Genomic DNA, 21,534 nt, shown 5'->3' on the forward strand with positions numbered 1-21,534 from the left:
AGCAGTGCCTTTGGCACCGACTCCAGCGGGCAGGGGGAGTTTGTGCAGCAATAACACCTGGGATGCTGTGAACAAACCCTGGCTGAGCCCCTGCTAAAGCAGGGATGCTCCTCAGCTGCATCAGCACCAGCGTGAAGTTGTACCTTTGTAATAGCTTTCCATTCAACTTGTTTATTTAGAGCATTGATCTCATTATTCTAAAATGAGTCTTGGTTTTTTGTTTTTTTTTTTCGGGAGGGAAAAAAACAAATCATGCAAGGCTGTTTAATGTCATGTGTTGGATTCTGATCCAAGCTGTACATGTCTCATTGCACCAGCCTCAGCCCAGCAGCTTCTGCTCTGCACCCACGTACTGGAAGCAGTAATCTGCTCCCCCCATTGCAGCTCCCATATGCACTCTGTGCTGGTGCTGTAACGTGATTGGAGCCTGCTTCCTTGGGATGCTGCAGCTGAGCAGAAATCACAGGTGCCACTGCAAAACAAACTCTGAAACAGCACACCCATATTTTTAGCTGCAGTGAGTGCTGGCAAACAGTGCAGAAATGACTGATCTGAAAGCTGGGAGCTGGGGTGGCTCTTCTGGGTTAATGCTTGGACAGGGACACTGCCCCATCACCGCTGATAATGGATCTACAGTTGTAAAGGAAAGATAAAATGCAGCCGTGGATCTGCTTTTCACGGTTCTCTGGAAAGCAGGTTCCATGCAGATAAAAGAAGCTTTTGTAAGGTTAAAAAGGAAGAGGAAATTAAAGGCAGCACTTCAATAAAACTCTGTTTTCCTTAGCAAAATGGAATATGCTTTGCTGGAAGTTTTCTGACAGCCCCAGTACCTTGCCCAAGGAAGTAGCAAACAGTACACGCACAGGAAATACTAATTTAAATTATTTCATTTCTTTCCTCTTCCTTCTATATTCTCTAAAGGAGGATGTGCTTGTAATAGACTCCAAAGGCCACAGACATTCTCTATCTGTGAAACATGGGGAGCCAGGCTTCCTGTCTGTTAGCAGCAGCTCTTTGGACAACCAAACCTCTGTGTTAAGCAGCAGCAACTCTGAGTCTTATCCTCAGTGGGAACCACACTGGCTCAGCTCTTGCTAATGCAGCCTTCAGGCACTGACCAGCACTCCTGCTTTGGTACCACCTGGGGACTCCCCAAGTCTGCCCCGTTCCACTGTCCAAACCATTAGAGAAGGTGTTCATTAGCATCAGTTCCAGTAACAAGTTCTGAGGAATGATCAGCTTCTGCCTGGGTTTTTCCTTGCCTGTCCTGGCCCTTTGCATCATCTATTAGGTGATGTCCGTAACAGCTGTGATTTTCTCCGTACTCTGTCTAGAAGAATGAAACAGGAGCCCAAGGTCTTTGCCTGCCCACAGGACAGTGCTATGCTGAGGAATTAAAACTCACCACCAGGGCCTAGACCAAGGTAATTAGCTCACCCCCACCATGTGAAGATGGACACTTCTTCAGGCAACCCTTAGCAGTCAAAATGTGCCCAGGTTGTCAGCACTGTATTTGGTATATGGAAGAGGCCAGACCATTAATGCTCTGGTAGATATAAACCTCTATAATTAGTTATCTTCTTTGGGAGTGGTGCAAAATGCCTCAGAAGGCAGGTCTCACATAGTTGTCTGTGCGTGTCTGCATTCATGTGCCATCAGCCAGGTCTGCTGCATCCCCCTGGACCTCATCAGCTGCAGGGGCTCAGCACTACCCAGCATTGTGCTCGTTTGGTGTTCTGAATATTTTGTTCAGCTAAGAAAATGCTCTTTGCTGGTCTCAGACACACACTGAATGGCATTTGGAGTAAACACCTGCAGCTGTCTTTTTTTTCCTGGTCTCCTTTTCCTGGTAACATTATGTTCTCCCAGGGAGGAAAAACATTATCTTGGTGCTGGGATGATTCAATTACTCAGCAGTAGGTCAGAGAAAAAAACAAACACTGAATGCTGCCTCTTATATCCTCTAAGAAAAGCCTTGCTAGAGCACAGGGGAGATGGAGTTTCAGACAGCATCTTACTGGGAAGGACCACAGAATCACCAAGATTGGAAAAGACCTATCTACCTATCTACCTGGAAAAGAAGATCATCCAGTCCAGCTGTCCACCTGTTATCAATATTTCTCACTAAACCATGTCCCTCAGTACAACATCTAAATGACCCTTCAACACCTCCAGGGTCACTGACTGCACCACCTGCCTAGGCAGCCCATTCTGGAACCTGACCACTCTCTCAGAGAAGAATTTCTTTATGTCCAACTTGCATTTCCCAACTCGAGGCCATTCCCTCTAGTCCTATTGCTATTTACATGGGAGAAGTGACCAACACCCACCTTAGGAGCTATGCCAATGAAGTGGATTGTACCCTTCTTTAATACCTTTTGTTGAAAAAAAGGAGACTGACAAACAACCTGTGGTTGTGCATTTCTGTTCCCCCAAAACAGCTGCAATAATTAGCCTTATTACCAGTCCTAACTATCTGTAACCCACCTCCTCTGAGGGAAGTGTGAAATTCAGTTAGCACACACAAAACCCAAATTTCATGAATGACTGTGCATGCTTTTGGAGAATCTCATTCTTCCAGCTAATTTTGGATAAGGGAGAGGCAGCTACAGATGTCCCCTGCGACACCCTTCCTGGAGACTGACATAAAACCTTCCTATGATTTCCTTTGAAGGAAGATTGTGGCAGCATTTGTGTTACCTCAGCTTTACACTTTTCCTGGATGTTGGCACACACAAAGCATTGCAAAAGCTGGTGAGAAATTGCTTTCACAGAAACTTTCACTCCAGACATGCCCGTGCTGTCATCACATTGTAATTGGAGAGGAGAAGCAAGGAACAAAAATAATGCCCTGGCAATTAGTCAGAGTAGACAAAAAACGAAGGGAAAATAATGCACTTGTAAGAAGTATGGCAGATTGGGTCTTGTTTGAGGCATGAGCACATGGAAGAATGTGGCCACCAAAAAACCATTTTGAGGTTTGCCTGCAAAGTGCAGCTGGGGAATAGTCTGAACAAAATCCCTGCTGACTGAAGCTGCTTCAGAGAAGTCTAGACTATTCTTACAAACCCCTGAACCACCAGAGATAGCGACACCCCAAATATGTCACTGCTACCTGAGCTGTATCGTAAAATCATAGAAACACTGAGGTTGGAAAAGACCACTGAGATCATCCAGACCAACCCTAACCCATCCCTACCACACCCACTGACCATGTTCCTCAGTGACATATGTTTCTCGAGCACCTTCAAGGTCAGCAGCTCCCCCAGTCCCCTGTGCAGCCAGTACCAATGCATTGCCACTCTTTCTGAGAAGTAATTTTTCCTAACATCCATTCTGAACCTCCCCTGGCACAACTTAAAGCTATTACCTCTCATCCTTGTCCTCATCTGTAGCAGGTCTTTCCCACAGTGCTCTTCCCATGATTTAAAGTAGCCCAAGTGATGCCCAATCTGCCACAGGTCCACGTTAAGACTTTCTATTGTTCTGACAGTACCGAGTGTGATAATCTGTTACTTCCCAGATCTCCTGCCAGGTGGGTTTCTGGTTGAGTTGTCCATTTGCTTTCACTGTTTTATAAGATGCACAAATCAGTCATTGCCTTGGCTTATTTCCAGTGCAGGCCCAGTCATGCAGTCCTTTAACTGACCTGTGTATGTACTTTTGGATAAGGCTAAACTAATCTGGGAGGTCCCAGATTGCAACCACCCCTCCCCTCCTTTTGTCATCATGCTCTGCATGCACAGGAAAAATACGCCAATACGTTGTTCAAGGAACAAGTGTGGTCAAGAGACCAAAGACCCCAGAGCAATGAAACAGTGTCAGTAGATGCAGTCTTAGTGCCTGTACAAAGGTGGGACACAAAATATGCACATGTGCCTGTTTGTGTGTGACAAGCTGATTCCTGGACTGCTTTGATTTTCTGTATGGTGCCCAGATTGGATTCCCTTCAGGTCCACAGAAACCTTTTCAGAGATTTCAGTGGGAACTGAGTCAATTTCAGCAACATTTTTCAGCAGCAGCAAATACAGAGCTCATCAGAAGTATGGTATCTTTATGAGGATCCTCATTTCTACTTCCTTACTTGTAGTTTTAGAAGTGGAGAAAATATTTTCTTAGGGAGGAAACCAGCCTTTCAGGTTTCCTCAAGAATCACAGTGGAGAAGTGATAGCAATGTTGAAATTCAGCAACTGGTGGTTTATTTTGTTGCTATCACATCTTAAATCAACTGAGATAAGAACAGAGGGGAAAATATTGTCTGAGAACTGAGACAGCTCCTCCTGTTCATCTGCCAGCTGTTTCAGTGTGTGCTCTGTAGGATTTACAGAGACGGACTATAATCACATCAGTGGGCTGGTGTCTATCTGCAAGAACTGGCTTCTGAATATTGAGCAACACTGTGCTGTGAACTGAAGCAGTTTGGCAAGAGTGGTTCAAGGAAGGCTGCTCTGTGATAACCTTGTGGGTTTTTTGTTCACTTAAAGCTTTTCAGATGGCTGCTGTTTGGGCTGAAGTTTTATCTACTGCATATACAGTCTAAACACATGGACAGCTTGTCTGGTGAAAGGAATTCAGCCAACAAGGCAAAGGTGAAGGAGATGTTGCTTTGCTCATGCAAAAATAAAGAAATAAATAAATAAAGTAAAATTTTCTTTCTTTTTCTCTTGGCTTAGGAGCAAGACCCAGAGTTAAGTGATGAATAAACTTTTGGGTCACAACCATGGGTTTTCCTAGCCCTTGAAAACAAGGCTCTGCTAGTGCTTGCAGAGGGACAAGGAGACAGCAGGAAGAGAGAGGACATCCACTCATCAGGCATTTGAGCCCAGTTCCAATTAGCTTTTATCTCTCTCTGAGCCATGGTGTACCATGTAAGTAAAGCCTTCAATGAGCAGTCACTGAACGCACAGTTCTCGTCCCGTGGGAGCTGCCTGGGAACCCTGGAGCCCAATAGGCAGAAGAGCAGAACGCTGCCAGCTGTGCCAGCTCTCAGAGCATAGACATGCTTTTAGCAGCTGAGCTTTTGCAGACAATTGACTCTAAGCACCTTTTACTGGAAACCCCAAATTGAGAGGAAGTCATTAATTTTGATCTCTGAGTACCCCCAGCTCTGTTTGTCTTGCTTTGCTAATCATTGTACTCCCTCACCCCAAGCAATCTTCTGCCCAGAGGAATTGTCAGCCTAAATTAAACTTCAGGATACACAAGATGAATGTGGAGGTGGCCTAGTTTATTTGGGGGAAAAGAGCAAGGAAATGAGACACCTTGCAGCACAACAGCAGTGCAGTCTTGCTCAGCCATTCAGCTGTAGTCTCCATGGGAAAGACCTTAGGGTCTCAGGCCTCAATTAACATTGTTCTTTGCTTACCCTTAGAGTTCCTTAAACCCTACTTGAAGCTGCAGTAGTGATCAAGTGATCAAGATCCTGAAGAAGAGTATCTAAAGACAGGAGACTACATGGAAATCCAAAAGAAAGAGAGGAGATGGAAAACCTGAAACATCGTCACCTTAGGAGGTATTTCTGTTCAAAAAGGGAACGTGGCACAAAGCTGGTAAGAATCTGAACCCATTGCCCAAGTATTCAAGATGAACTGTCTCCTTTATTGAAGGAAGACCTGGGAGGCTTGGGGTGCCAAAGAGGCAGGAAAGTCTCCAAAGCAGGAGCCATTAGCAAGAACAAAGCAAACGATAAGATTTTATTAATCCACATTTCACACAGAACAAATTACCTCCTTAAGCACCTGGAAGTTTAGTTTTCCAAAGCTGAGCTCCTGATTTTATTAGAAATCTTGTCTAAATCTGAGCTCATGCCTTGTTGCTGCCAATCAGGTGTGTAGAACTTGATTTTGTAAAAGAGGTAGAAACAGAAGGAGATATATGCATGGAAAATACCTCTCTGCTGAATTACATGCATTTGTTGTAGTAACAGCATGAGCACCCAGATGGGGAAAAGCACTGCATGTCACCAACTGATCCAGGGTGGGTTCTCTATGCTGAGGGGCTAGAAGTTTGGAGGATGAATTTGGGTAATGTTGGGACTGCTATAGTTCCTCTTTTTAAGTTCATAGCAGTGCAAAGCAGGTCTGATTCATACTCATTCGCCTGTGATGCTTTCTACAACCAGGCCAGCCTGCACAGGAAGAGCATTTAGTATGCAAGTATCACTTCTCTAAAACCCTACAAGAATCCAGAACTAAAAATGTGATTCACAAAACCAAAACAGAGCAAAACAAAACCTCACAGAACCATACCCACATGATAGGAAGGTGGTGTGTTGTCACCAGGCTGCCTCTCAGCAACTGCTGGCCATGGGCCCAGAGCAGAGCCCTGCACAGGTCTGCAGTCTTTGCCCATATAAAGTGTGTTTGCATTGACAACGCCAAAACATACAGATGTCTGAAGTTTTAGCAGCAGGCTATGAGGACTCATCGGGTAGACATGAAATACACTCATCCTCATGATCTGGGGTGGGGAACTGGTGTCCCAGAGGCCTGTGTGTCAGTGAATATTCATTTAGAGCTTCTGGATAAATACAAAGTGACGGCAAATCTATCTGTTGCTCACAAAAGGCACATCCCTTGTATCTAACAGACACTCAAAGGCTCTTACAAAGCATCCTCCTCCAAAAGTTTGGTCTTTTGTCAGTGTAATGTTCTTAGAGCAGCCTGATTTATTTCCATTCAGGTGGTTTGGGCTAGTGAAATCCAGAAACAAGAGACAGGACAGAAAAGGCAGTCAATGACAGCAGTGGTTGGGTAAAGTAATGTGAAGGAGTACTGCCCTGGTCAGTATAATGAGTTGATGGTCTTGCCATGTTTGTGATAAATTCATTGGCACCCCAATAACTGATACAGGGCAAAACAAGAGTTACAGGCTTGGCTTAAAAGATCTCAGACAGGGATGCAGACACTGAGCATTGCAGTCTGCCTAAAGGAATGCAGAAGAGACAGGGAAAGCTCACTTAACACTGATAAATCAGTCCCTGCAAGCCATATTTGCAAAGATTAGAACTTCACTGCTGCATCTCCATGGAATTCAAAGGAAGCCACGAATTCCTGTTCAGGCCAGGATGATGCAGTATGTTACAGATTGTTTTGCAGCCAGGGTGATCTGGGACAGAGCTGTGCCCACATGGCCCCACTGTACTGTTTTCATGTAAAGAGCAAAGAACACACGGCAGCTAGGATACGCGAATCAATTATAAGCCAGTAGATCAAACAGCAGTTCCATCTGGTGAGATCAGTGTCGTTCACTCCCTGTGCTCAAACCAGGAGTAAAGGACAGGGAAGTCAAACATCTTTTACATTATAACCCCATTTTAATCAAGTTATGACTCAAGAAGGGAAGAGGTCATTGTCACCTCCTCTCCAGTACCTTGGAAAGGGAGAGGGTTTGAAGGGGAAAGTAAATTTGCCTCTTTTTCTGATGCAGCTCGAATGGTCAGACAACCCAACCTGGAACACTTCTGTATGCTAATACAACCCATAACCTAAGAAAGCATCTTCTTATCTGATATCAGTACTCCCTTACAAAAGCATTTTGGGTAACCAGATGGACTTCCATTCATCGCTTGAACAGAGCTGACTTCAGTGGAGGAGGGCCAAATACAAGGGGCTCCAGACTAATATTGAGCAAATACATTACAAGCAAAACTTGAATAAGCCTCTATCTATTTGACATATCGGGCACTTGCTATTTAATTATACAGATGAGTAACACCAATGAAAGGGTGCTTTTTCTTTACAAATTTGTTACAGGGGAATGAACATGAATTAGGTTGTAAAACAAAACTGTGGTGTAAACAGTGTAATTGCTGTCTTCTCATCTGTGACAATCAATGATCTGTAAGCCACTTTACATGGCTGCCCCAAGCCATTTCACCATCTTGCAGTCTGGGGGTAATAAATAACATCTCTACAAATGAGGGAGAGAAGAATACGTACTCCAGTGTGGCACCCAGAGAGAGCTGTACTACATCAATGGGGACCTCAGCCACATGGAAAACCATGTGAGAAATCTCTTGTTGACAGAGGAAAGAGGAGCAGAGTGAGGTGCTTTTTGCTAGAGGCAGGCCTTCATTCTCAAACTTATTCATTAAAGCCACTGGAGGGGATGCTTACCAGAGGTCAGAATTTGTGCCAAACTGCCATTGATTAGAAGTAAGCTAAGCTAGTTTTTACTCACAGTTAGTAAAACACTTGAGCTCTTATGTTTGTCAATTAGACATGAGTTTTAACTGCAATAGGACTCAGGGACCACAAAGAGGTTTAAGTGACTTGCAAGGAATATTTTGGAAGTGAGGATGTTTCTTAATGGCAGAAAAGCAGCTAAGGATACAGCTGAACCACCCAATATGATGTATTTCCATGCATCACAACCTCCTCATGAAAGCCATGCCCTATATACCTGTATAACAACATTTGTGTTTTAGATCCTGATTGTGTAACTTCCTTAATCAGATGGTCCTCTCAACCACTGCTGAAAGGATCATCCCCCAGTTCTCATTCCTCCTTTCATTGGGTGCAGCCATGTTGCACCTTACTGGTGCCCAGGTGTCCCCATATCTATGCAGAAATGTTGCACAGTTATTGAGGAAGATGGCCACAATGAAACCTAGTGTGCTGAGCAGAGCTGCCCCACCAGTTCAGAGGCTGAGAAAATGCTTTTTCAGCTGTTGCTTCATAGCCAGGGACCCATCTTGAACCTCTCCCAGAAAACAGAGAAATGAAATAGGGCTCTGACACGGAGTAGCACTGAAGCATGTCCAACCTTTCCTCTTATTAACTGAGTGTCTGAGCCTCTGCATGCAGATCAACTGCCCCACACAGCTGCCATGTGCCCATCTGTAGTATGACTGGCTCCAACACCATGACCATGGTAATGGTTGAGATATCCCTAGAGCCTGAGTTCCTGCAGACAGGGGGTGGCTGAGGATGGCAGGCTGGGCTGGATGCTGGGAGTGTGTTCCTATCCTATAAGACACTTATAGTGTATTCACAAATGAGTAGCAAATGCAGCATGTAGAAGGCTGAATCAATGTAAATCTCTGACTTTCCAAGAGGACATTATCTAAAATATCTGACTTATGGCAGAGAGGTGGCTGATTTAGAAGCTCTGTGTATCAAAGTGTCAAGAGGAGACTGAACCCCATTGTATGAAGCATCAGAGGCTCTCATCCACTCTGTAGCCCTGGTGCCTTGTGAGACCTGCAGCAAAAAAAAAAAAAATTAAAAAAAAAAATCACGTCAACATGTATTTGTTTCCCCTAGAAAGAAATATAACCATAAATCCCTCAGAGGCCTCTGTGTGAATATAGGGCTCGGTCTCAGCCAGATTTTATCAAGGAAAAACAACAGACAGGAGTCTCTAGGACACCTCCTCTTCCCAAAGAAATGGCTCTCCTTTCCAACTGCATTTACCATGTGGTTACTGGAACACGTTTTGAGCAACAGCCAAGCTGATGGCACTTACCCAGCTGCTCAGCCAGAGTGTTGGAGGAAAACTGCAGGAGAGAAAGGGAGATTTGGTTTCTCAGTCCCCAGTTATGCTTTCTGGCATTCCTGACCTCCGTGGGGCAACTGAGTAATTTCATCACCTTGTTTAAAACCAAAAGGAAGAAGAAGAGGTGATGGGACAGGCTGCAGGGCTGCAGGTGTGAAAGAGTCAGGGCTTGAGCTAACCAAGACAAACGGTACAAGAGCAGCAGCTCTGCAGAAACAACCACAATCAATGCAGAGCAGGAGGACACATCTCCACCCGTAACACTGTGGTCCAGTCACAAAACCTCCTTACTTTCATCTTCCCCTTGTAACTATACTTTCTGCTCTGTGGCCACTGCTGTGGTGCCACCAAGCAAGCCACCAAAATGGAAGGAGTCTGGCAGACAGTCTCATCACTTCCCTCACAATCTCAGCATATGCAGTCCTCTCCTAATCTTAGCAATTTATTTGGCAATAGCTAGAAACCCTTTCACGTCTTCCTGGAAATTCAGGTGCCCAGTTACCTAATGGACTCTAAAAACAGTCCCACCACCAACCAGGTGCAGATGTGTGGATAGATGTTGGGTCTCCTGGTTGCCAGAGTGGATGCACTGCATTAACACCTTCTACTAGATAAAGTTTGCTAGTACTTTCTCCCTGAAAGGTGAAAACCTTGTAAACTTTCACAGACCTCACTGCTTGTGATCTCTATCAGCATCTTCCTGTGTTAGCAACACTCCAGTTTCAACAGCACTCTGAGCTACGTGGTGCATAGCTCAGTGTTTGGATGATTCCCTTCTCCTGGCAGCTCTGCTGTTTTCTGTTTTAAACTAGAGCCCAAATTTACTCCCTCCACGCTCATTCCTATTTGTAAAAGTGGCCAAGATTCACATCTTGCTCTTTGACTTCTTGGAACATAATCTCAACTACAGCAGAGTATAAAAAGTATAAGCCTCATCATCCTCAATGCAATGCACTGCTTTTACTCACACAGAACTTCTAACAGTGACTACCCATTCATTTCACATCATTTCAGACATTCTGCATACATCTCAGTTTCTGCTTCCTTTTCTTCATCTGACACAAATTCATCTCTTTTCTATATCCTGTTCTCACCAAACGGTCAGTTTCAGTCATAAAATTATACAGGGAACTTCTGCTGAACTCTCTTGCTGTTTGTTCATTCCTTCTCTCCTCCCATCCTACAGGTAACCTGGGCCTATCCACCCTTCAACTCTTTCCAGTCAGACATCTGAAGGCAGCTGTCCTGTTCCATTCTGGTCTGCTATCAAGCTCCATCCATGCAAAGAGATTGGAGTTTTTGCATGCCCTAACAGCTCATAATAGCTCTAATTTTGATTAGGTGAAACAAAAGTTATCTTCATCCTCTTTGTCTCAGGCCCACAGGAATATGAGCTCAGAGCAGAATCAGTTTTGCTCCTCTCCAAATGAGTAATGCAGGTTTGAACTCAATTCCCAAAATACATGTCTCACCATCTCAGATCTGCTTGACTCCAGTTATTCTTAGCCCCCAAGCCACTGTGTTAAGAAGCTAAATTAAACTGATCTCCAACACAACAGCAAGAAAAACAAATCATACTGAAATGAAAATATTTATCATAACTGCTTCTGGAAATGAGAAAGCTTTCTTCATTTTCAGGGAAAACAACATGATGGTTCTTTAAGAAACCACTTCAAGGCTGACACTTTACTGATCTGGACCTTCCAGGGTAAAAGAAGAGCACAAAGTATTTGCAAAAGACCCTGCCTCCATACTCTCTTTTCCATGATGGAGAACTCGCACAACAGGCACACGGGATCCCACAGGGCTACTGCAGAACATGACTGCCCATGAGCAAGCTGCAGAGTCAGGGAGATGATGGAAAGAAGAAGTCAAATGGGTAAATCCCATGCCAAGCACATGAGATGTGACAAATCTGCTGTTCTGACCTAGGAGTGACTTACACAGCCATAAACATCTCCAGCAGGGTGAGCTCAGTGGAGAAGCAGCCTCTCTTCTGGAAGAGCTGTGGGCGCATGTTGGAGATGGGAGCTACGTGTTCCCCATTCATTTTCAGCTCCATTCATGCTGCTGGAAAACATTGCTCAGCTCCTACATCTCTCTCCAGCTTTTGTCTTACAAATTTTTCAGATAATGCCACGCTGAAGCTTTAGGTTTTGTCTTTTAAAAAGCTGACAGATTTAAAGACCAGTTTTCCTAAGCTCTTTGTGAATGTTGTAATAAATAAAGAAAAACTGAAGTTAGTATTAAAGGCACAAAGATCTCTCTCCTTGCATAGCTCATGCAGTTTATGTCCTTACATCAATGCTTTTTGCTACATGAATATTCAAGGAGCTCATGGCAGCATTCAGCAGCACCTGCAAGGATCTGGTCTGACCTCCTATGGGACAGCCTTTGGGATTCAGTTCTTCTTGATCCCTTCCATCCCTGTCTGCAGGACATTCAGTTAAAGTTTAATTAAGAAGAGAGCGGGAGAACCAGACCAATAGATCTGTAACAAAGACCCATAGATTTGTCACATCTGTGATGAGTTTCTCCAGACCATACAAGTTTTGGCACTTCTTTGGCTTTGCAGCTGCCAAAAAATAAAAGCCCGCTGCAATGATGTTTTTCTCACTTTGGGTCTGGCCTTGTGGGGAGAGGACTGATTTGTCCAGCCCCAAGGCAACTCACTGCACCAAGCCAGGGCCACAACCATGATTTTCAATGTTCATCTAAACAGCTGGGTGAAGGGTGATAGTAAAAATGAAACAAGCACATAGCAGCACTGATAGCAGGGAAATGAGAGTTAGACAGTGGCTTGAAGGCTCACTAATAAGCAAGGTATATCCTGCCCAACCCTAAAACCGTCCTTTCGAGCTTTATGACTCAGAGGTTCACCACAAATCACTCCCTTTTTAGTTTCCTTTTGCAACTAAGGGAAGCACTTAGTGCTATTCTAGGGAAGTGTGCAAGGAGAACCAGCTGCGGGCTGAGCCAACTGTGGGGTGAGGAGTCACCAACATGGGGCAGATATGCAGCCCACCCAAGGGGACACTCAAGCCTCTGTGCTGCCCAAAACCCAGGCTCCAGAACTGAATGTGCTGCTTCCTAAAGTGAATATAAAGCTCTGGAGCTACTGAAGCTGTTACAAGGCTGGAAGGAATAAGGAGTTAGGAATGCAGAGGCTCATTCTGCACCAAGCAGTGCAATGGGGAAAGCTGTTGATCCTCCTTATCCCACCCCCCCAGTAACTCCAGCTCTGCCTCAGCTCCACTTATTCAAATTCAGCTCAGAATTAGTCTTTTCTTTGAGTAGTTTTCTGATGAGTAACCCGGTTACATCAGTGGCTGAGTCACAAAAAGCAAACCTTTATGCAGCGGGAGAAGCTATGGAAACTCCCTGTCACATCAGCTTTATGACTGCATTGTTCAGACGGTTCAGAGAAAGCAGCTTCTGTATACCACAATTAGTTCAAAGCTTGCCAGTGGATGGGAATGAATGCTTAGAAAACGTTAGCAAGTGATTAAATGGTACCTTAATTGAAAACAACAGAGCCAGAACTGCACATGGGAGGGGAGATTGGTTCACTTAGTCTCATGAGATGTAATAGCATGGGGACACAGATCTATGTGCATTTGCAGACTCTGTTGCCATCTTCCTCTTTAACCTGAGGAAGACTGGAGTTTCAAGGCCTAGTACTAATCTGAAAGAAACTTAGCACCCAATTTGCCCAATTTTTCAGCTATGAGGAGAAGACAACACATAACAGTGGGACAATTTACACCCTACACACAATATGGGGCTGTATCCTACCTTTGAAAGTAATGAATGCTTAGGCAATAAGGACAAGGCATACTAATCCTACTACTTTCCTAATCCACATGCAGTTTATGGGCTTTCTGAGTATTGCATTGGATCCTCACAGTTAATATCCCCAATGAAATTTTCTCCCCTGAATTTGCCTAACCACCTTCTGAAGCCCTTTATTCTTCAGCACCTACACCAGAACAGGGAGTCCTACAGTTTACAGCCAGACTGTGTAAAGAAGTAATTTCTTCTGTTTGTTTAAAAGCTGAGTTGTCAGAAGAAAAAAAAAATAAAACCATTTTGAGGGCTCAGGTTCTCATTTGGAGAAAACAAACATGCAAGCCTCTATCACTGTTCTTTATTCATCTTCTCCACTGCACTCATGACAACACAGCCCCCACCACAGCCCCTTTCAGTCACTCCCCTTCACAGCCATTACAAAGCATTCTCAAGTAGGAACAATCCTATTCCTTCTACTGTTCTTGTTGTCATTCTCCACATCCTTCCTACTGCATCTTAATTATTTTCAGCAAGTGTTAAGAACTGCATGCACTGTGTGTGCAGCATCCCAGGTGCGAAGGCAAAACGTTTCTAGAGGAGCTTGTTTTTTTCCCTTTAGTGCCTTCTTCCTGTTTGAACAATACCTACCATCTGATTTGCCATTTTCTCTCTGCTGAGCATTGAGTTGACATTTTCATAGGGTTATATGTGATGAGTCTAAGCTTTTCTTTCTGAGAGGCAATATCTAATTTTAGACCTCACCGCTGTGCATGGTTAGGATTGTTTTTTTCCTTAAGTACATGAATTGCATCTGCTATTTACCATTCAGCCAATAAGCATTATGAGATCCTTCTGTTATTCTCTCCTGTCAGTTTTAATTTTTATTATTCTCTGTAAACTCTGCATCATCAGGAAGTGTTGTCATTCCCTTACTCACTTCTCTCCCAGATCATTTATGAACACAGTGAAAAGGAGCCCAGCACACATAACCACAGCAGTTTATTAGACCATTCTCTCTCAGCTGTGAAAACTGTTTCCTTAGTATACTTTAGCCATCCATTAATCCATGAACATGGCTTCCTTTAATAGGCTGATTGATTGTTCCTTTTATATCTGGCCTTTTGACCACACTGTTATCCTTACCTACCAATTTTCCCAGGACAATCTGAAGCTTCCCAGGCTACACTTCTATCTTGAAGGACTTGGTCATGGAATTCTCCAAAATAAAAACAAGCCAGTTAATAAAAACACCACAAATCCTCAGCACTACTGGTAGTCAAGTATTTATGTATTTAGAGGCAGTGCAATATACTGAGTCATATATGCTACCACTCTCCTGCTGGAACAGATCTCTGTGTTCTTGGCCCAAACACTGAAACATACCAAAATTCTCAAGTTGTTAGAGAATGTTTATGTGTGGTTATGCCTTGTGATGCACATAGGAGAGAAGTCACTCATGCCAAGCTCTGACAACTGCCACTGTGAAAACCCCTGCCTAATGACAATCAGTCAGCTGAACGTGATCAGGATGTCCAAGGGAACAAAAAATTCACCCATTAAAACAACTGATGATTTTTGAAAGAGACTAATTTGGATTGCTTCCTTCTCAGTTACATTCCATTTCCTGAACAAAATCTCAGATGCTTACATTGCAAATACACTGTGCTTTAAGCCAGCAATTTTCTGAGCTTCCAGTACAACAGCCTAAATATTCTTGGCATTATGGGCATAAATCACAAAACGAACTGAGCAAATATGTTACATCCCCACAAAGTTTTGTGGACAACTTACCACAAACAACTCTGCAGGCAATCACTGCCATATGCAATTAAGCAGGTGCTGCTGTTTTGTTGTTGGAACACCTCAGGCATCTAAGGATGGTTTTGGGAAGCTGTATCTTCCCCCTTCTGCACACAGAACAGAAGTGCAAGAGTCTATACATTTGCTGTAACATAGAGTTTAAGTTACATATTGTATAGTTGGAATAATACAAGTGTATAGTTGTAATTACAGAGTAAATGGATAGCCAAAGGATATCTAAGAAAAGTCTCACCAGTGCTGAGGCTTTCAGTCAAAATAGATGCACATCAATGTTGAGGCTCACCACAAAAACTCCACAAAGGAGCAATATCCAGAGAAATGCTACCATATTAGTGGTCAGCCCTTAAATGGGATCTAGGAGAGATGGAGTCAAGCTCCACCCCTTCTGAGAGCACAGCTAAATTACCTTCAGCTGTGCTCATATAGTTGACTCGTTGCTTGCCTCAGATGGTTAATTAGAGGTTCAGGCTGTGATCAACAGTTTCCCTTACGCATATAAAGACCAAGTTCTGCCTTGGCTGCTTGTTGTTGGCTATAGAGTGAACAGGGATTCAGTCAAGAAAAGGTCCTAAGGAGAAGTTAAAGGGCCATGAAAGACAAGTTTAGAATCAAGACTGAGCTTATTCTACGTTGATGGCAAAATCTTTTATTTCTTTGTTGCTGTACTTGAATGGAAATCCTGCTCCCTCAGGGTGGACACTGGCTTGGCCAGGGAAAGAGAGTCAAAATAAACATTTCCTTGCGGTCAGAATGGTAACAGACTGGTTACATCCTCACACTGAATCCAACTACAACCCTTTTTATTTACACCCAAGCATGATGTATGCATGTACAATAGCCAAATTAACAAATATTCCAAGCTATTGTTGTGTATGGATTATGGAGTCAGCCTTTGTTCTGCTGCATGCACCAGCTTTGAAAGAGAGCCTTTGTCAAGGAAAATGGCCTGCTGTTTGTGTCAGTTTCCCTGCCCAAAATGAATTCTACATTTCTCCCAAAAACACACACTAGGCTTAAGTCTCCCTCTCACAAAGGCGCTCTGTCCGGGTGCCTTCACTTAGAACACAGATTTTATTTATTAAAACTGAGCATGAAATTCAGTGCCATGTTGATACTTACCATGTAGAACATGCTGCTTCTCAGCAAGATAGGATGGTGAAGATAGTGACTCTGGGCTTCCTCCTCCTGCCGTGGTACTTCCATTCTTCCACCACCTTGGGTAACTGTCACTACCACCTTAGCACCAAAGTGCCTTTGGAAACAAAAAAAAATCCCCTTCTTTGCTCAAAATCAGAACAAAGACCTTCTGGGGAGGCAGTAAGATGATCTTTCAAAACATCATATTAAAAAAAATAGATAGTGAAATGGGCTTTGCAGATGGTGGGGGGCTACCTGCAGCTCAGAGGAGCAGGTGGGAAGGAAGCTCAGAGGCATGAGAGTAGATGTACCAGGATTCACCAAAGTCTCTGTCCAACTAGCCCCACATTTAGTCTCTTTAGTGGCCAAACCAGATGCTTCACACTTGCTAGTCCTGTCTTAGTACAGAGTATAGTGATACACACCCAAATACCTCCCTAGCCTCCAGCATTTTGCATCTTAGAGACTTTCAGATCCACAAGTAGTGTCTTAATAGCCCTGTCTTTTTTTATTCCATGAACTGGTCTTCAGTGATTTTTAACATCCACAACATCCTGCAGCAAGGCATTTTACAACTTAATCTCATTTTATGGAAGAATCATCTCCTGCTTTCAACTCCTGTCTCAAACTTCTATTCCGCTAATTTTCTCTGAGGATTTTAACTATTTTATTGGAAAAGACAGTAAATAAATGCATCCCACAGTATTCTCCTGGAGAAGCTGGCAGCCCATGGTTTGAAAGGGTTCATAGAATCTTTCACTCTTAGCTGGGTTAAGGACTGGCCGTAGGGCCTGGTCCAGAGGGTAGTGGTGAATGGAATTTAATTCAGCTGGTGACTAATCAAAGTGGTGTTCCTCAGAGGTTGGTACTGGGGCCAATCCTCTTCAATATCTTTATTGATTACCTGGGTGAGGGCACTGAGTGCATCTTCATTAAGTTTGCAGATGACGTTAAGCTGGAAGGAATCATCAATTTGCCTGAGGGTAGGAAGGCCCTACAAAGGAATCAGGACAGGCTGGATGGATGGGATAAAGCCAATTGTATGATCTTCTACAATACCAAATGCCAGGTCCTGCACTTTGGTCGTAACACTCCCACGCACTGCTACAGGCTTGGGGAAGAGTGTCTGGTAAGCTGTATGGAGGAAAAGGACCTGGGGGCCAACATCTGGCTGAACATGAGCCAGCAGTGTGCCCAGGTGGCCAAGAAGGCCAGTGGCATTCTGGCTTATATCAGACATAGTGCAGTCAGCAGGATAAGGGAGGTGATCGTCCCTCTGTGCTTGACATTGCTGAGGCTACACCTTAAGTGATGTATTTCAGCTGTGACACCATCATAACAGCTGTGAAAACCAGCCTCCACTTCAGATTTTTATGAGTGCTCTTGTTCATCTCTTGTGAAAATGCACAGCTAATGGTGGTGATTATGTTGAAAAATATTAGTTAGTTTGTTTGTTTTTTAGTTGATAATTTTCTTTACCAAATAGTGTTATTGTATTCTTTGCAGCTGTTGTAGTTCCCATGGAAATAAATAGAAGGCATTACTTTTGGATCAATCTACAGAAGAGCAGCTCTCCTTGGTCACCACCCAAAATGTGGGGGGAAAAATGTTTATCACAGACTTTCTTCATTTCTTCAGGCTACAAAAGGATCTGTGAGTAAAAAGAAGTTAAAATATGGGACCAAAGCCATGGGTGGTCACTGAAATTGGCTTCTGCTATTGCAAGCAAACCCCTCAATTGCTTCTCATACAGCAACTAAGCTCCCTTTTAACTCAGCCTGGGTTGTTTTTTTTTTTCCTTTCATCTCCTGACAGAAATATCACTTTTCTTACTACTAAAGAACCTCTTCCTATCTCTGGAGTAAATGTGTTCATTCCTCATTAACACCCATTTGTTACTATGCCAGCATAGTTCACAAACTGCAGGAGCTGGGGGGCTTTTGTTCCCACATGGCACAGACACCTTTCCTGAAATGCTTTAAGATATCACCCCCCTCTAAACCTTCATTTTGTTACACTCCATCAGCCAAGCTCTTTTAATCTCACACTGTAAAACACCACTGTCATTCCTATTCTCTGCATCAATTTCACTTTACGCTGACCATTCTGGAAATTACTGAGAACTACCCACAGCATTACAATGGATACTCCTAGCTGAGTTGCTAGCAGATGGGACCTGCACCCCATAGAGCTGGAGATAAAAGCAGAAGGTTCTTCTTCCAGAGCTGAAAACATTTTCAGGCTGATGAATCTTAATGCAACCAGCCTATGAGGTAGGGACAGGGAGCTCACATCACCTGTACCCACAGTTTGGTGAAAGATATCCCACCAGTGGATAAAACATCCGTGAATGTCCTCTCCTGGGTTTGTAACCAGTCCCCTTACCCAAAGCAAGTGACAGAAAGAGTGGCTTTGCTGTACTTGGATGAGTATCAGGCACACAGAGTAAGACACATTTATAGGGCAGCCAGAGCACTGACCCAGTACAAAATGATCATAGAATCACTAAGGTTGGAAAGACCACTGAAATCATCTTGTCCAACCTTCAACCCATGATGACCTGCTGGTCTGTACTGGGAGAAGACTGGTGTGGCTGAATGCATCAGTTCCAGGACTGTAGCACTAGAAAGTCCCATTGCACAGGAAACATGTCCATTAATCCTATACAAAGCACTAGGCTGAGATAATGTGTATTATGTGGGAATCAGGAGGCTTTAACCAACTTGTTAAGTGCAGTGGACTTGTGTACGGGAAGCTTTTAGCCTCTTTATAACCACATTCAAGATGCAATCATTGTTGCTGTGGAAATAAACAAGATGGCATATAGAGACAGAAATGCTATCAAGTGGAGATGAGGCAATGGAAGCAGATGAGCCCTTGTAGAACAAAGGGCTCTCTCATTCTCTTGTCTAACAGAACAAAATAAGAGGCAGAGTGACTGAAAACACCTTAGAAAAATTGACTGTGCTTAGCTACGTTATATAATAGGACATCAGCAGGTCTTTATCTAAATTACACAATCAGAGGCATATCAACCATTCTGCGTTTCCAGCCTTCATAAGTGTTCTCTCTTTTTTTTTTTTAATCTTCTTCCCATTACAGCATCTGAAAATGTCTGCCTAAATCCTGGTGTTTATATGCACCATTATTGACTTGCAAACACTAGATTGCTCCCCAGAGTTCTTCCTTAATCTCCTGTGGTTCAGATAACATGAAAACACTGAGATTATCGTGTATTTGATATTACAGATAATGTCTTCATCTTCAAGGCTTTAAACCCTCCCATGGCCCCTCCGTCAGGAAAGTTCCACGCTTTGCAACTCAAAACCAGAAAGTACTTCTCTTCTGCATCCTGACCTTTGCTGTAACCATTGCAAATGGATGGAGTGGAGAGACAAAAAGTTCCCAACTCCTTCTGCGTAGCACATACTCTTAACCTCAACCGCTGCTGGAAACAAGTTCTGCTTTAATCCAAGCAGGGACAAACACAAAAACAGCTTTCATCATGAGACCTTGGGATGACAATTCCTGCAGCTGTGCAGTGATGACGTTCTCAGCACAGCAGATCTCTATTTAAATCCAGCTAATTGCCATAAAGAAGAATGTCTGCAGAAACATTCACTTACCACAGGCAATCCTGAGCTGTTCTGCAGCCCTATTTCCATATGTCAGGAGCCCTAGATGTTTCTGCACTACTGAGAATGGGGCATAACCAAAAGTAGAACATGAGGAACTTGATGTGGGTCCCAGAACAGCAGAAAGCAACAGATTGAGGGGGGAAAGGATCCAGATTTTGATGTAGATAGTGCAAACACAGAGAAGGGAAGGCCAATCAGTAGTTTTCTCCACTGAATTATTTACTCTTTAAGACCTCAGTTCAGCTGCAGTCATGTTTCTCTTAACCCTTTCAACATCTTTTGCTGTGGTAATGAGCAACAAAGGGCAGCTCTACTATGGGGATGGGAGCATAAGCCACCCCCCACTAAGACCAGGTGCGTGACATCAGTTTTAGACTGAGCCAAAGGAGAAAAAATGGCCAGCAGTGGATTAGAAGAGAAAAAGCATCTCACAGTCACAGCAGTCTTGGTGTAACTGAAGGGAGACTCAGTGCATGTGGTGGACTTCACATGTTTGGAATAGAGTTGGAGTGATAGGGCTAAATGGAAATGCCAATACAGACACATAAAGCACCTTTGCTGCTCATACCCCCTGTAGACAGCGGCTGAGGTGCCCAGGGAAAGTTCAGGCTGTTTTTTGAGGGTGCAAGATTTCAAGGCGCAAAGTACATTAGAGATCCACAATGCATCTCTAATGCTGCATCCCCTCGGCCATAGCACGCCTACATCCAGCCCTGGACATACATGCACAATGTGGCTTTATCCCCACAAAGGAGCATTTTTGTGCTCACTGTTCGCCCCCGTGCTCATATCTGCTGCGGTCATGTCAGTGGAAACAAGGAGCTTTTCCACAGAGTCCTATTTTCTCTCCTTGCCTTGTCTTTGTGCTTCACTCCTGAACAGTGGCTATCATTTGTCTTCCACAGGCAAATTTTAGGGTCTTGATCACTGTCCATCTCATGTCTAGATGAGGAAGTGTAAGTGACAGATGTCAAGCATGAGAGTAAGGATGAGTTAAGCAGCAACACATGGGGAGATTCAGACTGGACATAAAGAAAAACCCTGGCACAGATTGCCCAGAGAGGTGGTGGATGTCCCATCCCTGGAGACAACCAAGGTCACGCTGGATGGGGCTCTGAGCACCTGATGGAGCTGTGGGTGTCCCTGTGCATTGCAGGGGAGTTATACTAGATGAGCTTTAAGGGTCCCTTCCAACTCAAATGATTCTATGATTCTATGCAAGGAAACAAACTGTCTTGTCGTTACTTATCTACCCTGGGTATAAGGCCATGAAGAGAAGGTTTCCTGCACACAGAACTGAAGCTTCCTTGATGCCCCGTGGCCCTAAGGACTCAACTGATAAATGCAGTAAATGATCCAGTACATGTAGATACTGGGTAGGAGATTGGCAATCGCCAATCTGATGGTGAAAATGCCCACAGTGGTCTCATGCAGAAGACAGAAGGAGAAGGAAGACTCATAGGTCCAACCACGATGTGAGCAAGGCGTCCTGCCTTCTCCCCATGCAGCCAACCCCAGCTGTGTGCCAGGACAGCCCAAAGAGGAAAAAGGCAGAGGAGAAGAAAAATGGGCTGAGGAACAAAAAGATCTGTGGTCCCTATTCTTCTTTGCACACCAAAGTAGCAGAAACATACAGAAGAGAGATGCTGG

The sequence above is a fragment of the Coturnix japonica genome, chromosome 5 (assembly GCF_001577835.2).
Source record: "Coturnix japonica isolate 7356 chromosome 5, Coturnix japonica 2.1, whole genome shotgun sequence".
NCBI classification, from domain to species: Eukaryota; Metazoa; Chordata; class Aves; order Galliformes; family Phasianidae; genus Coturnix; species Coturnix japonica.